Source organism: Pteropus medius, unplaced genomic scaffold, assembly GCF_902729225.1.
Source record: "Pteropus medius unplaced genomic scaffold, Ma_sr-lr_union100, whole genome shotgun sequence".
NCBI lineage: Eukaryota > Metazoa > Chordata > Mammalia > Chiroptera > Pteropodidae > Pteropus > Pteropus medius.
In genome coordinates, this window is record NW_024349800.1 from 67,399,391 (window position 1) to 67,418,001 (window position 18,611).

Genomic DNA, 18,611 nt, shown 5'->3' on the forward strand with positions numbered 1-18,611 from the left:
ATATTTTCTTCTTAAGCAATTCTTCTGCTCTTTGATGTTCTGCAACGGCACACACACAATCACATTCGGTTTGGTGCACAAGAGAGGAGGAGGGCGCAGGGAGGCGGAGGGACAGCATCGCTCTGTCTGCCCATTATTTCCGGGCAAATTCAGTTTTACCATTTCATCCCTGGCTGGTCAGGAATTCAGCAAGCTGTGGGTCGTCTTTCCACAGCGCCAGAATCACGGGTATCCCCAGGAAGTGGTGCCAGTGGTTGGGTTTTATGGCTTTAAATGCAGAACTTCTCGATGTTTTTTATTTATTTTAAATTCTGCGACTTACTTGTCAATTCTCCCTTTCCCAGGGTGCCCCAGGAGCTCAGAATAAGGAAAAGAGACCAGAATAAGAACCGATGTGAAGGAAAAGAGAGAGAGCAAAGGAGATGGATCGAAGCGGGACGGGGAAAAGGGCACGGTCTACGAAAAGAGGAGAAAAGAGGAGAAATGGGAAAAGAGGAACCCATCCTTATGACAAGCGAAACAAGAGGTTATTTGGAGCAAAGCAGCATACTGGCTGGGGAAGGGTGCTTTAGCCAGAATTGGGTGAAAATCATGGAAATCTACGAATGGGGAACAAGAGAGGTAATGGAGGCCCAGATCATAAAAAAATGACTTGTCTAAGGGTTGAACCCCATTCCTACAGCCTCAGGTCCTTCATTCCTTTCCTCCCTACCCCTTCCAAATAGTAGCCAACCAATCTGTACTCAGACTCGGGGGCTTTGGTAGTTTCTCTTCTGTAAATGCCCAAATCACAGCCAGTCCCCCAACTACTCCACCCTGCTCTCTGAAGCCAGGAGTCTTGCCCTTGCAGGTGAGAGTGGGTTAGCAATGGGGAGGGTTAATACGATCACTATGGGGGCACTATGTCAGATCGAGGAAAAGCTGAGACCTTCATTGGCATTATCGCTCTGCAAATTACCCCGGTGTTTCTTCTGACCAGACATTTAGGGAATAGGTGAGTATTTTCAAGCATTCCTTTCTAAGAGTGAAGCAGCAAGTTTCATTATCATATTTTAATTAAGAGGAAAAAATCCTATTAAACAATTCCCAATGTATTTGGGATTAGCAAAACCTAGCACCTGAGACCCAGTAACTCAGCATGTATAAACACACGAACCAGACTTATTTTCCTCAGAAATGGCTGCTACACCTGCCCTTCCCCTTCAGCAAAGTAAATGGCTTCCTGCGGGCTCCATCCTAGGCAAGCCACAACGGGAGCCCCATGTTATCTTTATTCCCCTGAGGAAGAGAGTAGGAAGCTATATGCTCCTACTCAAAGCACTGCTGGCTGGAAACCTGGTTTTAGAACCAGGTAGTCCTAGGCTTAAAACCCAGTTTCCTCACTTACCAGCTGTGTGACTCTACGCAATTCCTTGATTTCTCTGAGCTTCAATTTCCTAATTTGTAAAGTGTGAATTTTACATCTACTTTGTGCGGTTGGTGGAAGGATTAAAACTTAGATATGGTACAGTGCCTACACTGTAGCTAGTAAGTAAATACAAGCTATTATTATTAATTGTTATTATTTTATTTGTAGACAAGAGAGAGGAACTACTTCCAGAGCTCCAGATAAAGCATACCCTGGAGGAAAGCTCAGGAAGAGGGATAGACAGTGAAGAAATCCAAAGGGAAGCGGGAAGGAGGGTGCTGATGCTAGGGCTCACTCCATCTTGAATCAGTGAGGGCTTGGTGCAGGAGGCTGAACCGGCTCAGGTGTTGCAGGCTGGGCCCAGGCTGCTGCCCAGTGTGGGAGAACTGGCAGTGGCCGCAGAGACCCCAGAAACTGCAGCCACCACCCTGCCCTTGCCGCCTCCCCCACACCTCCCACTCTCTTTTCTTGGGGCTCTGATGTCCATCTGCTCTTCCTCCCTTTGACACCAGGCATTTCTGTTTCTGTCTTGTCACCATAGAAGGGACTTTTCAGCTACCCAGGAATGTTCTCTCGTGGAGAAGTGAGCAGACTAGGCAGGATGCTCTGAGTCGGGTGAGTGGGGTGTGCAATGGCACTCTGGTGCTGGGGGCTGCCCAGGAAGCCTGAGACAGTGGCTACATCTTATTCTGCTGCCACAGTTCTCAGAGAAGCAGCAGAGCCGTGGCTCAGTTCTCAGTGCTTGGGCCGTGGAAGTGGCTCTCTCCGTCCTAATTTCTTCCTCACCCCACTTCCCACTCACACATGTAAAACTCGCATCACAGCCCACGATGGAGAAAGAGCTCCTTCCCAGCCAAGACAGCCAGTTCGATTGTTGAGCAACTGGCTGCTATTGTTATCCTAACTGACATGTTGGTAGAGAATCCTGACTTAGGTGATCTTGTTTAGTCCTTAGGAAAATCGCAGAATGGGGGAGGGGAGAGACTGTTGCTCTTATTTTACAGATGGGCTTACATTTATTTGAATGGCTTGCTCTAAATCACACAGGGGCAGGTGCCACAGTCAGGACTCAAAGCCAGCCTCTTGGGTCTGATCCATTCACACACTTTCCAGGTGTTCAGGCCAAAACCTTCCGTGTCATCCTTGACTCTTCTCTCACAGCCCCATCTAATCCATCAGAAAATCCTGTCAATTCTGTCTTCGAAATATGTCATTCTCATCCCCACATCACAGCCCAAACCATCATTTTCTCTCACATGAGTAACTGCAAATTCCTTTCCCTGTGTCTATCTGCAACCCCTCACTCGCTTCTGCAAACGGGCCAGGCACACTCCTGCTTTTTCCTTTGCAGGGTTCGTGTTTTAGGTTTTTTATTCACTCTCAATTTCCCCTGGCACAATGCAGGACACAGAGCTGCAACCCACTGAGATGTGTCGTGTGAGAGAACTGAGATGAGATCTGTTTCCTGCTGTCTGTGTGCGTGCACATGCACATGTGTGTGTCCATCAGTACATACATATTTGCTCTGGTTTCAACCAAAAGAATACAAAAACCAGGCACACAGCCATAACTCTTGCCAAAGGCTTATTTATTTTACCCCTACTTTTTAAATATATATAGAGAGAATGGAACACACACATTATATTTTGTAGCAAATTAGGTTAGAAGCACTCCAACTGGCAAGATGACATTGCAGGTTTCTAATAGGGGCAAGGTCACATCTCAGTTCCTCTGCCATCCTGCCAAGTAATCCAGGACTGATCAGGTGCCAGGCCTGGGAACTAGCTGACTCTAGGGTCCCATACAGAGATCACTTGTGACACAGATGGCTAAGCGCCACCTTCTCTCCACCCCTAACAATGGAGCCTGATCACTCTGAAGGCTGCTGGGGAGTGGGCAACCCCAGTCTTAGTGCTTTATCTTTCAAGTCCGATTTCAGCATCCTCTGCGATCACATTAGTGTGAGAATGCCTCTTATGGTTAGTTGTCTGTATCCAAGATGAGGATATAATGACCTCCCTGGTGTCTCATGCGCACACACACTCGGCCCCCGAGCAGACGTACGCTCTGCCTCCCCTCAGAGCTGCACGTGACTAGCAGCTGGCCCATGAGACCTGGCAGTGGGTATTGCTTTAGAGACTTTTAAATCACCTAGGAAGGGCATTGGAGAGGATGGGGGCAGCAACAGCTCTAGAGTGACAGATCAGAAACTCCTTAAACTCCCAGCCAAGAGAGCTCTGACTCAAAAGAGGAAGACAGACTCTGAAGAGATAAAAGAGGCTGAGGCTGGGGCAATATCAGCAGCATCACTGATTACTGATTCCTGCCCCAGGACTCAGGGAGCTGAGGCTGTTGGCACGAACTTACCCTGTAGCCAGCCCTATGCCCATTCCAGGTTCCGCTGCCCCCCATGGAACTATGAGAGAAGGACACGAACATCTATGGAATATCTACTACATGCCCCTCATAGCTAACTTCTTCCTGTGGTGCAAGTCTTTAGCCACCATGCCAGCGCTCTGCTGCTGCACCAGCCTGCCCCTGCCAGCACCTTCTCCCACTCCACCGGCTCCTCCTCTGAATTTCACTTTGCCACTTAACTCTAACCATAGCTCTTCAACTATTCCTGGTTTGTAACCCACATCCCCAACTCCCCTGGATTATAAGATCCTAAAGGGCAGAAACCATGACTTGGGATCCTGTTGTATCTGAGTCTCTAGCACAATTCTAGGCACCATAGTGCTGTCCACTAAGCAGATTCAAGGCCTTAAAAAACAGCTACCACATAGGGCCCACTGGTGCCAGCCAGAGTGAGTCAGGGCCAGCACAAGCATGTGCAAGTAGGAGGTGTCAATCAATTTTTGTCCTTGTTCCCTTGGCCTCCTAGACTTCCCAGGTTACCCTGCCTGGCATCTGGGAAAGCACATGGGTATGGGCCACCCTGAGAAAGGCTTGTCCACTCTTGGCGGCTGTGGCCCGAGCATGCTACTTCACCTCTCTAGACTGTGTGGTTAAATGCGAATGAGCACCCTGACTCAACAGGGAGGTTATAAAGATGAAAAGAAAGGCGCTTAAAATTGAGGGAATTTGAATATCGATTAGATGATACCGAGTCATTACTGTTAATTATGTTAGGTGTGATAACAGCATTACAGTTAGGTAAGAAAATGCCCATATTTTATATAAATACATATAAGGCTAAAATGATAAAATGTCTGGGGACTGCTTTAAAGTAACTCACCAAAAAATAAAATAAAATAAAATAAAATAAAATAAAATAAAATAAAATAAAATAAAATAAAATAAAATAAATAAAATAAACTGAACAGGATAAAAGGATATACAAAAAGCATCTAGCACCCCTGGCACATAAATGAGGTGCTCACTAAATTATTTTCAGTCTTGTATTTCTTCTTTTTCACACTCGCCAGATACACTGAATTCCCTTTCCTTAATGGAAAGCTCACATCTTATAGCCCTGACTGGCAGAAGACAAACAGGAAGTCCTCAAGCTCTGTCAAGCACAGACACCCCACTGAAGCTGGTCTCATGACGGAGGCCAGGAGACTCCTTCAGGGCTGGATGCTACTGGCTGCCATTCATTAAACACTTACTATAAGCTGGCTACCATGCTAAGTACTTTGTTCATTCTCTTTAATCTCCACTTCCTGTGAGGTGAGCAGTATTATTATCTTCATCTATCAGCTTTGAGCTACTCTCTTCCTCCTGGTCCCATACTTGCCCTCTTTTGTCTTGCTTGGGCTCTGGTTCAATTCCATGAAGGTGTGGTCATAAACCTTGTCCTTACAGCCCACCGGGGCATAGTCTGGGGACAAGAATGGAAACGATTAGGCCCCACTGCAAAGATTCTGAGTGGGACCCCAGGTTGGCAGAGCCACAAAGAAGGCTGCAGGAGAGCAGGGCACCAGGATCCTAGGTGGTGGTTTGGAAAGGAGTGACTCTGAGACATAGGAGGGTCCTGTCCGGGCAGATGGGCAGGAGTGCCTGGGGACCATGGCCGCAGTAGCCCAGAGTGGGTTCTGTGGATCCTGCTTCCCTCCCAGGCCAATGGATTGACATGATCCCAGCTCTTGCTGCTACTAAGTTGAAGATGTCAGAGTGGAGGGTAGGGGCTAAGAAACAGCCCTTGACAATGGCCACCCTGCTTTTGGGCTCCATCACCCTCCTTCTATCCTCTGACTCTTTCCCCAGAACACCCTTCCTGTCCCAGGTTCCCAAAGTCATCCTGTATTCATGCAGCTTAAGAAATGTTGCTGCCCCAGGACTCCCTAGTGTAATAACAGGGAGAAGCTAGGACAGTTTCCCCAAGCTTCCTCTTTAGAAACAGAACTCCTTTGATTTGCCCATACTGAGCTCTCCACTGAAGCCTTTAGCCCTCAACCTGCAGGGATCTCAGACTTTGCCTCTGGTATACTTGGATCTGGCTCAGAGTCTGAATTTATCCACCCTGTATTCTCTTTATATCTGCTCATTTCCATGTAGTTCCCTTTGAAGCTTTTATGGAACTAGTTTAAGACTGAGAGAAAGAAGTACGACTTCACACGGATGCTTGTAAACTTATGGAACATCTAACCCCAGGAGGTGGGACCAGCTGAAAATATAAATAGCTTCTGAGAGATTTGGCTCAATTCATGAATGTCAGACTATGATGGATAATTGAAAAAAACTAAAGTGACTGTATGTGTATCTGATTGTGTGTTTGTGTGTGTATGTGGTAAGGAGCACATCCCATCCCCACCCCCCAATAAATATTCCTATGTCTTTTGGTCTGTGTTCCTACACTTTGAGATTGGTGTTGGGGAGGAAAACGCAACCCTTCCCATGATGCTTATCCTTTGAACACTTAAATTTTCCAAAGGATGGAGGATTCCTCTCTGTATGCCTTTCACTCATCCAAGGAGAGCTGTGGAGTCACTTAAAGACTGATCCTACCCCTAGTCTAGCCTGTGGAATTTTAGGTGAGTTGGGCAGCCCAGCTGAAGCCTCAGGCACGGACGCAGATGCTCATGTGCTGCAGGGGAGGGCTTTGATGGCGCCCCCGCTCCATGGAAACAAGACCTGGGTGATCATTCATACACCCTGTCAGCCTTACATTTATGTCCTGCCACCAAGCTCTTAGTGCCTTCACATACCATCACCCTGTGGGGTGGCTGGGCAAGCATTATTTGCATTCCACAGGTGAGGAAAGAGGTTTGAAAAGTAGTAAGACCCATCCTCAGGCAGAGAAGGCAAGGAGGTAGCAGATTGAAAGTGTTGTGGACAAGCCTGTTCAGTTGGGGGGCCTGGAGAGGCTCCCTTGGGCTATGAAACTAATGTTGGGGTAGAGGCTGGCTGGACACTGGCCTGGTTCCCCCAATCCCTACCCCAAGAGCTTTCCTCCTCTATGGGTCACAGATCCTCATAAAAAGCCTGCAAAGACGGGCCCTGGGTGGAGCCCATGGTTGCCCAGGTCTGTCCAATCCACTGTATCTTCTCCCTCTACCGAGACAGACACTTGGCAACGGCACTTTCCAAGTCTTGCAAGATCCCAGGTACAGGATGCAGAGCCCTCTCTCAGGAAACAAAAGTTGCTTTAGAATCTCAAAGTGCCAGAGGTCACCCACGCCAACCTCCACTGGAAAGCCCAGGAGCCAATGGCCCCAGTGGAGAAAAGATTGTTCAGGGCCTGCCTAGTTTTTAAGACAATGCTCACTTGACCTGAGAGCCAAGATCAGGGCGGCATGTTCCCAGGTGCCTCCAGCTCCGGGTGGGGCCACAACAAGCCTGTGCTCCCATGTACATTCACACCTACGTGTTAGCACCCAAAAAACTCGCTCCAGACTGCTTTCCCATCCTAAATTGAGTCCATTTAGAAAGTTTTCTTTCCTCTCTCCCACTGAAGACATCCATCACTTTTCCCAGCAGAGGCGAGGCAGCCACAACTCCTTCCCGGGGTTTATTAAGTATGTTCAAGAGCCTATTTGTAGCTGTCACAGAGAAGCTGAGGGGGAGGTGGGGAGCCCTCTCAGCTGTGCAGCCTGCATCTCAGCCTCTGGGTCGGAGGCCCCTTCTACAAATGTTTCTCTGTAATAGGCAGAGCTGAAGCGGCACCACAGCTCCAATGCGATGAGCTGCGCCCTTCAAAGAGCCAGCGGGGGACCACCGTTGGGTGGCCAAAGGATCTCAGCTGGGGCTGGCTGGCCAAGGAGTGATCCTACCTAGCGGGCCACATACTCCCATGCACTGGACCCCTCCTCAAACAGTGCAGCCAAGAGCAAAGACACTCTTGCTCTATCCCAGTCCCCATAGGGCAGCCTTAGAGTCACAGATGGGGCCTACGAGCCCTGAGTGTGGGGATCACACACCCCCCAACATAGGCTGTCCTGTCTCAGTCAGGCCTTGGACTCGCAGATGGGGGTGCAGCTAGAGAGAGCCCTCCACGTGGAGGTCCGTGTTGGAATGTGGAAGGGAAACATTTCCCAGAGGCCCGCAGGGCCTGTCCGGCCCAGTGGAGGTGTGGAAGGGCCAGCTGCAGGCCTGAAGGACTGTGGAGGGCAGGAGAGCCCACAGATTCCCTTCCCTCTTTTGATGGATGAGGACAATGAGTCCTAGAGGGAGAAAGGGGTTTGTTTGGGGCCTCCCACCCCCCCACTTCCCCAGTGTCCTCTCAGTGTCCCTTGATCTGAGGACCCAGGACAACTGAGGCTGACTTTCTCCCTTCCCTGGGATTAAAGGGTCAGGGTAGGGGGCAGAAATTCCAGGGAGGATTGGGACTGAATATAGGAGAGGCACGCTTCTTGATCTCTTGAGCCGTCTTTTTCTTTTTTATTATGAAATATTAGAATGTACAGAAGAGCATAAAGAATTATGTAACCAACATCTGCACCCACTACCCAGTATTAAGAAATCCTAATCACTTGAATGTTTTTTATTTTCAAATATGGTATTAGCTGCTATATGGTTAGCTGAATTTTTATAGTTCTTTGCAAATGTAAAATAATTTTATTCTTTTAGATATAGGTACTTCACTAAATATATAACCAGTGTTTAATTTTTAGACCCTGCAAGACTTCATTTAAATACATTCAAAATCAGAGGGAAAAAGCCATCTGTCAGACCATGAATCCTGACTTTTTGTTGGAAAAAGTCTGGGTGGCGGTGGCCTGGCCTGACCGCAGGGGAGGGAAGTTGTGCAGATTCCCCAGACTCTCCGGAGAGGCGGAGTCCCAGGGAAATGCTTTCTCCTAAGCTTTCTAGATGGAATCCCCACCCAGAATGTTTGAGGAGGAAAGAGGAGCCTAAGAAAGGAGGCACGGGTAGGTAGTCCAAATTCTGCGGGCTTTGCCGGGTTTGCTGGGTCCCCGTCCTGCCCAGAGTTCCTCTCTTCCCTTCCCTCCCCACCCCCACTCCAGTGCATTCCTCTGTCCCCTCCTTGCAGGCTGTGCTTCCAGCTATTAATTTATAGCTCTTATCTAACATCTACGATGTACACCTGTCGAGGATGTTAACAGATCACTGACTGAGTGTGCTGGAGCCACTAATACCAGCTCTGAGAGCTAACTGTTCCTTCTTCCCAACTCCATATTCAGTGACATCATGTTGGTAGCTTGCTACTGGCTGTGGTAGGAGTATTTGTGCCATGAAAATCAATCTGCAAATACTACAAATCAGAGCTTCTCCTCTCTCCGAGAGCTGGTTGTTAATCATTTGCCAGCACACCGCCGATATTAACTGTTACAAGAATATTTGTAGTCAAGAGGTCTCCTAGAGAAGAAAATACTTAAGAGCCAAAGGAATGAATCAGAAATGGCCAAATTTCCGATATGAGACTGATAGTGAGATGAGTTTCACCTCAGCAAAGCAGCCACCGCTTAGTATTTTGTGGCTATTCAGGTCCCTCAAAGTTATCTTGTCCAACCCTCCCGTGTTAGAAAGTAAAACAAAACCCAGAGAGGTGACATGGCTTGCCCAAGAGCATGCAGCTCGCTAATGACACAGGTGCATTTACAATTCGCAGTTCCCTTTCTTAGCACTTTTTACGCTGTATCATAATCCTATGCTTTCTCCTGAGGCTGCTGCTCAGCTGAAGCTAGGGATGGAGAGGTCACCTGAGGGAGAGCCCGAATGACCTCAGCAAAGGCGCAGAGATGAGAGTGATGGTGCATTGAGTACTTCCTGTCCCTTTGCCCTCCCCCTGCTTTCCTAGGAAAGGGCTGGGTGTCTTGTAAGTGCTTAGCAAACACTTGCATGAACTCAGGCTAATGAGCCAAGTGGGCAGTGTCAAGGTGATCAGGCAGGGCCTACTCCCCAGCTGGCATGAGGTATGGCGAGCTCATTCGGCTCTCCCGCAGCAACCAGAATTTAAGGGCTAGGCCACAGGGAAAGCAAACTGCTCAGGAGCCACTGCTTGCTCTGGTCTTCCTATGATGGGGGGGAGGGGCGGGTCTCTCTCAGGGTCAGAAGGCAGCTGAAGGCTCCAGAGACCTAGATGTGGGCCACAAGGAAGAAAGACAGAAAGAATCTGGAAGCAAGCAAACTGGTGCCCCGCCAGGCTTTTAGGTCACTGGAGCATGCACACAGTGTCGATGACTGAGAGATGTGGAAGCTTAGGTAAAATTGAGGAGTGAAGGGGAAAGTGAGAGAGAGGAAACATGGGAATGAAGAAGAGAGGAGGGAGAAGAAGGACAAACGGAACATGGGAAGGGAGATGGGGAGAGGAGAATTACTCTGGTTAGTAGAAAGTAAAGAGGAAGCAGGAGTCTGCGATCTGTGCGAAGAGAAGATAAAGTGGAGGGGCTGAGGTGAAAAGACTGAGAGTCCAGAAGAAAGGAAGATGGGGAGCAAGGGATACTTGTCCTCAAGGAGTCTTTTTTGATCAGATTTCTGCTCAGACCTCCTCCCCTTCTCACGGCAGCATGGGGACCCTGTGCCCCCTGTGGCTTGCCAACTGGGGCTTCCATCCAGTAGTACATGCACAAATGCAGAGAAATACCCTCACACAGGCTCTGTGGCCCAGAAGCTGCCCACTGGGTGGCCAGCCTTGCTTGGAGGCTCTGTCTACCCCACACCCACGAGTGACCAGCCACAGCCCCATCTCCAGTCCCCTTCACCCCTGTCTCCTCCAGCACCATCAGTGTCCATCTTTACACACCCGCCCTCTGGTGGGGGGGGTGGGGGGAGTTAGGTGGGAAGCGGTGACCTGGAAAGCAGGAGGACTGGTTTTTCAGCCAGCTGTTTGTCCCTGGGGTGAATTACTTCCACTCTGGAAACGCAGGGGATGGGTAGGGATGGAGATGCTAGGGGTGCTCCTGGCTTCCTGGAGGGACGGGCTCAAGGTTAAGAGGGCAGCCATTTCCCGGGCACCAAAGCCCTTTCTGAAGAAGACTGAAAGCAAAGCGGGCCTTGCTTCTGTGCAGTTCACCTGCCTTGAGTCACTCAGGGGCTGAGTTCAATTCCTTGTGCATCAGAAGAAATCAAATGTGAGCAAAGAAGAGAAAAAAGGGCTCTGGAAGGTGAGTGCTGCCACCCTAGAGAGAGAAGCAGCGAGGCTTTGGGGTCAGGCAGACAATGAGTTTGTAGCTGGATCAGCTCTTAATCCCAGGTCACAGAGTGACTCAGCTGTCTCACCTCTCTGTAAAATGAGGACAGCGGTGACACCTCTCACCCCATGGCTGTGTGGAGTGAGAGAGAAATAACACACAGCCAAAGGCCTGGTGCAGACTCACTCCTGGTAGGTGCTCAATAAATGTCTCTCCTTCCTCTCCTGTTCCTTCCAGGCTCAGGCAACCTAGATGACCCAGACTCTCAGATGGCCTTCTCCAGGGACAGGGGGTGAAATGTCTGCAAAGCCAAATGCTTGGTGGTCCTGGGAAGGCAAGTGTCTGCCATCAAGAATCATGTCAAGGTAGGGAATGTGAAGTTGCCACAGACTCAGACTTAACCTGTCTACATGTAGAACAACAGGTAACAACAAATCCCTGAGCATTCGCTCTGGCCAGGAACTGTGCCCAGTGCTTTACTCAAGACATTTGCTTCCTCCAATGCTCCCTGAGCCCGCAGAGTCCTCTTTCCTCTCTCTGCCTATCTGAAACACAGCCTCCCAGGTGCTGCCTCTTAGGAAGTCTTTCTAGATGGTTCCTTATTAGAGTCCTTTGTTTGGTCCACCCTATCCTCCCTCAGTTGGCAGGGCATCCTGGAAAGGGCACTGACTTGGGATTGGCGCCATGCCACTAACCAGGCAAGGTAACTGATCCTCTCTGGGCCTCAGTTTCCTTGTTCGTGAAATCAGGGAATGGACTGCATCAGTGCTCCCCAGATATGGCTCCTCATTGGCATCCTCTGGGAGCTTTCAGGATGCCCAGATTCCTAGGCCCTACCCTGGGCCTTCTGAGTCTGCATCTCCAGGGTGGGGCCCCAGAATCTGCTTTCAAAAACTCCCCGGGTAATTCTGAGCCACTGCCAGGTTTGGGAGTCCCTGGACTAGAGAATCTGTAAATATGGATTGGCCTATAGTGTGGATGGCTTTGGCAGACTACACGGGGCCTGGTTGTGGAATCCAGAAGATGCTCAATAAATGCTAATTGAATGAATGAATGAATGCCCTGGAGAGCAGCAGCTGTAGCTCTTCGACAAACTCTTCTCTCCATTTTTTTCAGGATAAATAGGTAAAAAGCCCAAAGAGGTCACACACACAGTCTCATGTAGAGCCTCTGAGAGTCTGAACACACACCCGAAGGAAGGTTATGGCACTGAACCATGAATCAGAACCTGTCTTCAGAGCTGGTCTGAACCACCCTGTTGTGTGTGTGTGTGTGTGTGTGTGTGTGTGTGTGTGTGTGTGTGTGTGTTGGGGCTTGGGGTTCCAGGTGGATGGGTTCCAGGTGGGTGGCTTGCTAGGATTAACAAGATTATCGGGAATGGCTGAGGACTGTTCTGGACTCACAGCTAATTGTCCAGCTTCCCACTGTGGCTGCGGCCTACAGCTCAAGCCCAAAGGGAATATGCAATGCCAGAGTCTGAGAAGGTTCTCAGGACAGCCCAGATGGGCCTCAGGAAAGTCTGAGCAGTAAGGATCCCAGAGATCCCAGAGAGAAAGCAGGAATGTCTCTGGTGGGTGGGTGATAATGAAGGACCCTGGAGATCGGCCCTGTAACCATGGGTATATAAAAAAAGTCCTGGTTTGTAGGCTATTTCTCACAAGCATAGGGCACAGACTAAAGCTACATTTTGACTGAAGCTTCAGTCCAGACTGCTTTGCTCTTACAGTTTGTCATAGCTGCTGCCTTTGTCCACAGCTGCTGTTTCATTGCCCTGGCTTCAGCCTGGGGATGCAATAGGAAAGGGAAATGGATAATAAGACCATAGAAGCCACCCTGGTGGAGGCTGCAGCAGCAACACTCTGTCCTGTGGCCCTTGTCCTCCCCACTCCAACACTCGCTGATGCTTGGTTCAGCTGTCTGAGCTCATTGCATCTCTAGAAAAGTATAGATAACTAGACCCTTAAAAATTTGTTGTCCTTCAGAGGTTCATAGTATTTTCTCAACATTATCTGGTTTTATAATCACAGCATCAATTCAAGGCAAATGTTGACATTCTCTCATGCAGTCCAGAGAGGGATTAGAGTGCCACTGCCCACGCCACAATGTAGTTGTGGTTACTGTCATCTTTTGTCCACGAATCCAGGCTCCCAGGCTCTTAGGCTGGCCCAGGTGCACCTCCCTCTGGCTTTAGAGCCAGTGCTTCCTCTACACCAGCAAGACCTGATGCTTTCAGCCATGGCTCCTCCTTGCACCACCTTCCTCATCAGAGTTCTCTGACTACAGGCTGAAAAAAAAAAACCCTTGGATAATGCTGTACTGATCCAGTAGCCTTGGGAAGCCTCCTAGTAGAGGAGGTCCTCAAATTCAAAACTACTACTCGGCCTCTGCAGTGTCTTCTCCTTTTTGGAGACACACAGCGGTAAAATTATTCCCAAGTGTGTTGCCTGTTCTAGTTCCTAGGTCTTCTTTTCAATTATCAGAGGTCACCTGGGCTGTGGAAAGGTGTTGCCAGGAAAGAGGCTGCCAAGATGTTGCCACCCAAAAGCCAGGAAAGGCAGCTGTGCTTTATCCTCTTGTACCGGAAGAACCAGGAGATGTAGCAGGTGACACTTGCCCACTCCTCCAGAGTTCCTGCTGCTGTGCCCTCCCTTCCCCATCTGTGACTGAGGGGGTGGGTGAAGAAGCCTGCAAGGTCTCTGCCAACTACAATGTGCTTCCATTTAAAGGTAAGACACTCACACTCGAGGCAGCCACAGCTCTAGTCTCACCCAGGGTGGGTAGAAGGGGTGCTGGAGAGTTGGTGACCCATGGAAGTCTGAATCCTACATGTTCAGCTTCAAAATGCTGCAAGAATCTTGCTTGTCCCTCCAGAAGCATCTGGATTAGCAGATGAAAGACTAGGACTAATGAAAAAATACTATGTCCTGTTTATAATCATGTGTGAGGAGTGCTGGGGGAGGCAGATTGCTCTCCCATTACTATCCACCACTGTAGTTCAGCCACCACTGAAGTTAATTAACTGGCTAGCATGGTCTTTTCACAGGTACAGGGAACCTGGGGTTAGCTTCACCCTCCATGATGCTTCTGCTTCTTTCGCGGTGCAGTATGGTTTATCTTTCTCTCTCCAGTGCTAGCCTATTCCTGGGTTCTTCAGAGTTCAATATCCAGCTCTGCTTAACTTTGAGGAAATGAGCTATGACCCTGGCAGCCAAATGGTTATGAGAGAAGATGTGAATAAAATCTGTGCAGCCCTCCCCCACCCCCGACATGACTTGGGACAACCAGCAAGCTCCCTGGCCTTCCTGAGGAGTTTGAGTTACCTGAACTACAGGAAGGGCTTTCCCCACTCACTCAGGCACTCAGGGTCCCCAGCCGAGCCTGTTCGGGAAAGAAGTGGCTGGCATGCATACAAAATCTAGAACCCCAAGTCGCCATCAGCCACACACAAAACTATAGTCACCTTTCTTGTGATTTTTCTCTAGCCACTAAGTCGATCCAATGTTCTGGCTTCAACACTTCAGACAATCTCCAGTGGAGACCAGCATTGGTCTTTAGTGAAGCCTGATGCCAGGATGACTTCTGAAAGGCTGGACACTATACACTCACTCTAGAAGGGATTCCTCCCTCCTCTGCCCCCAACTCACTCATCCATCATTTGATCTAAAGAAACCTTGGCTCATTTCATCCTCACCTCCTCATAGATGCCCTAGCTTGCTCATAAGCTAGTTGAGGGTTCGAGAGAGCATCGATGTTGGTGAGGATGTGGAGAAATCAGACCTCTCGTACACTGCTAGTCGGAATGTAAAATGGTGCAGAGGTTTTGGGAAACTGTCTGGACGTTCTTCAAATGGTCAGACACGGAATTACCATACAACCTGGCAATTCCACTCCTAGGCATATATCCAAGAGAAGTAAAAACATATGTCCACATAAAAACTTGTACATGAATGTTTATAGCAGCATTACTCATAGTAGCCAAAAGATGGAAACAACCCCAAAATTCAATAGCTGATGAATGGATAAGTAAAATGTGGTGTTACCATATAAGGGAATATAATTCAGTGATAAAAAAGAATAAAGTACTGATACATGTTACGACATGGATGCAACTTGAAAACATTATGCTCAGTGAATGGAGCCAGACACAAAACGCCACATATTACAGCATTCCATTTCTAAGAAATATCCAGAATAGGCAAACCTATGGAGACAGAAAGTAGATTGTTCATTGCTTAAAATCTGGGGGAGGATGGGGGTGACTAAGGGGATGCCATCTAAAGGGTAGGGTGTTTCTTCCTGAGGTGATGAAAATATTCTAAAATTGCAGTGGTGGTTGCACATATCTGTGAATATACTAAAAACCATTAAATTGTACATTTTAAATGGGTGAATTGTGAGATATGTGAACTATATTTCAATAAAGCTGTTATAAAAAATTTAAAAAGAAAACATTGAACTGGAATTGGGAGATGTGGGCAACATTCTGGATACAGTTTGCTCTGAGACACTGGAAAAGCTGCTTACTTTTCTGAGCCCTGTTGGCCCATCCATGAGATAGGGAGAGACTAACACCTGCCTCTGAGGAGCATTGGGAGGAATCAGGGATAGAAGGTAAGTGGAGTAGCAGCAGAGGCATTATTTAAATGGGCAAGATTTACTGTCAAGATGTCACTTCACTGTTCTGGGAAGCTGTGGTGTCCTTGAGTTATGGGCTCCAAATCTCACAGAATGTTAAATTGCAGGGGACCTTAGATATCAATCAGGAACACAGATAGGATGGTCCTGTTCTTGCCCAGGTACATTTGCCTCCCGCCTCCGACCATCCACAAACATTCATCTGTGGCATGGAGGGCACTGAGCTAATGGAGAAACAGCAGGAAAGAATGGCAATGGTTTACTTAAGATCCCCTGGTGGGGCTACCTAGAATGACATTTCTCCTCATCTCTATCCCACGATGTAAAATATAGAATCAGATGCAACAACCTCCCCCAAAGAGAAAACCCTCTTCCCACATTTGCCTCCCAGCCCCAATGCCAGGAGTCCAGATGTTGCAACAGTTGCCAGCACATTCTCCTTTCCAAACTCTAAGTGCACAGCTCAAAGCTGAGCCATGGCTGCGAGCCTTGCATCCACTGGGCTTGGCTCCAGTGCACACTCAGGCCTGCAGTCCCAGCTGCCATCTCGATACCCTGATATTGAGGTCCATCTGCAGGGGGACCCACACCTGTAGGCATCAGGCTGGGGCCTGTGTGTCATAGGGATCTGGATGTGCCCACGTTCAGGATGTGGGTAGGTTCAATGTGCAGGCAGAAGAAGGCTGGCTATTTCAGGGATGGAATTCTGGGGGGAGTAGGATATAATGATAATAATAATCATACTACTAATAATAGCAATTATAAATAGCTTCTCCTTTATTATAAGCATAGACTTTACATGTATTATGATTTAGTACTTACAACAACATTATGAGGTTTGTATTATCATCTTCATTTTATAGATGAGGAAAGTGAGGCTCAGAGAGGTTAAGTATCTTGACCAAAGTCACACAGCTAGTAAACAGTAGAGGTAGGATTTAAGACCAGGTTTGATGCAAAATCAGTGGAAAACTCTCATCCATACTCTATCCCCTTCAGGCCTTCTGCCAGGAGCCAGAAAGCCCAGAGCCACCTAGGTATCCTGAAAACCATTGCTCTGTCTGTGGAAGGCAATCTCAGCAACTTCCCCGGCCCCTATGAGAGTTGGTCTAGTTCTAAATCACATTTGTCAGGTGCCATGAAGGGATTTTGTTTAATCTCAAAATGAAGATGCTGGGGAGAGGAGGCATATTTTGAAGGGTTTAGGCTGAAAGGCAAACCTGGATACAGGAGGACTCCGGCCACAGCATTGCTCCTCAGCTCCCTGGGTCACAGCTGCTGAGACTGACTTGTCTTCTCCCCACCCCACCAGAAGTGGCTCCTGGTCAGTGCACTGGTGCAGAGCTGGCAACGTGCAGCATGACTGAGACAGGGAAGCGTCTGCCTGTCATCGCAGAAGGCAAGACAAGAGGGGTGACTGCTCACACTCTTCAGAACTGGAGTTCAGATCGGAACCAGACCCCAATTTCGGCTCTACCACTTAACAGTGTTTTTGCCTTTGACAAGGAATTTAGCTTTTCTGAGCCTTGACTTCATCTGTAAAATAGCATGCAATGTCTATACCATTGAATGATCTGACGATGAGGATGATAGTAAAGGCTTATGTAACACTTACTATGTGGCAAGGATGACTATCCTAAATATCTATTTAAATACCTCTATGCCCATCTGACTGTCTGTTGGCCTCTCTCAATCTCTCTCTCTCTCTCTCTCTCTCTCTCTCTCAATCATCTATCATTTTCAATTACCCAGTAAGACAGATACTACTATTATCCCCCTCTTATAGATGAAAAACTTGAGGCTCAGAAGTGTTTAAAAATGTGCCCCAGGACACAGAACCAAGTTAGTGGGGATGCTGGGATCTCAACCCTATGTAGTCTGACTCTATTGTCTGTGGTCGTAATCACTACATTATACAGCCTTTGAAGAACACATGTGAAGGGTCTAGCAATGGTGCTCAGACTGTGTCCAGGACAATGCCACACTATGGTAAGGACACAAACGTGGTGTGTGGTGGTAGGGTGGTAGGGACACATACATGGTCCTCAAATGCCCCAGGCTGCCCTGAGGAACTGGAAGCTTCCTAGAAGATGCTAGTGTCATGCCATCTGTATCTAGCTTCTGACTTATTAAACAGAGAATTAGAAATGTTCCTATTGCTCTAAGAGAAGAAAAATTAAAAAGAGATTAACTGTTACATTACATAAAGAGACTTCACACCAGTGACTGGAGGCTGGTAGCACTTACCAGAAAAAAGGTAGGTCTATATCGGCTGCAGGGTACGCAGTGACAGAAACACTACCCCGGCCTCCCAGAGCTCTGGGGCTTCACAGCAGCCGGTCCTCGCAGGCGGTGACCCTGCCCTGCCTGTGCATCAACATCCACATCCCAAGTCTAGCACCCTCCTTCCAGAGTCTCAAAAGCCCTTGGAATTTCCCAAGGGGATCTTGTTGCCTAAAACTCATGCTTATATACAACTCAGCTCCCGAAAGAAGAAACAGAGAAAAGTGAACCAATCAGAGAAAGAAAGCCTGGGAAGCTGTATAGCATCTCAGAATAGAAAGCCCTCGGAGTAAGAAAAAGGAAACAGAAACTATCAACTTCCAGGGTCACCTTCCCTGGCCAGTAAAGAAATGTGGCTTGCTTTAAAATGTAGTACCAGGGAAAAGAGTGTCTCTCCTGCCATGAGTCCTTTGGTCAGACATCCACATAAACAATCATATTTCCATTTTTGCCTTTGCTGCCAAAAAATCTCAGAGTTGAATTTAATGCTCAATATCAGTAACCATCTAATCCTAGGTCCCTGGCAAAACAATCTCCTCCTCATCCCATCCTTTTATCTATATAAGATCGCCTTTTCTGACTTTATTTGTAACCTCAACAGTCCCAAGTCTCTTTTTTGGATGCTTGTGGGATGCACATTATAGATGGCCGCTGGATTACAGAGGGAGATTTTAGCATTAAAAGAGAGTTGAATTAGTTACCCTTTAAGACCCCTTTTTAACCCTGAGATTCTGGGACTGTGATCAATA

General features: G+C 48.1%; 1 protein-coding gene and 1 long non-coding RNA gene across 3 annotated transcripts in view; one reads left to right on the forward strand and one right to left on the reverse strand.

The window, feature by feature from the left end:
* DSCAML1 (DS cell adhesion molecule like 1) overlaps positions 1 to 18,611 on the reverse strand; it is a 324,128-nt gene that overhangs the window by 181,786 nt on the left and 123,731 nt on the right. The window lies entirely within an intron of this gene.
* On the forward strand, positions 8,653 to 17,287 carry LOC120622037 (uncharacterized). 2 transcript variants are annotated; one of them, XR_005658396.1, is made up of 3 exons: positions 8,653 to 8,721; positions 11,182 to 11,309; positions 16,892 to 17,287. It is a non-coding gene; the product is annotated as an uncharacterized LOC120622037 (long non-coding RNA). The 2 variants fall into 2 exon arrangements; XR_005658397.1 differs by lacking the exon at positions 16,892 to 17,287 and adding an exon at positions 13,425 to 13,637.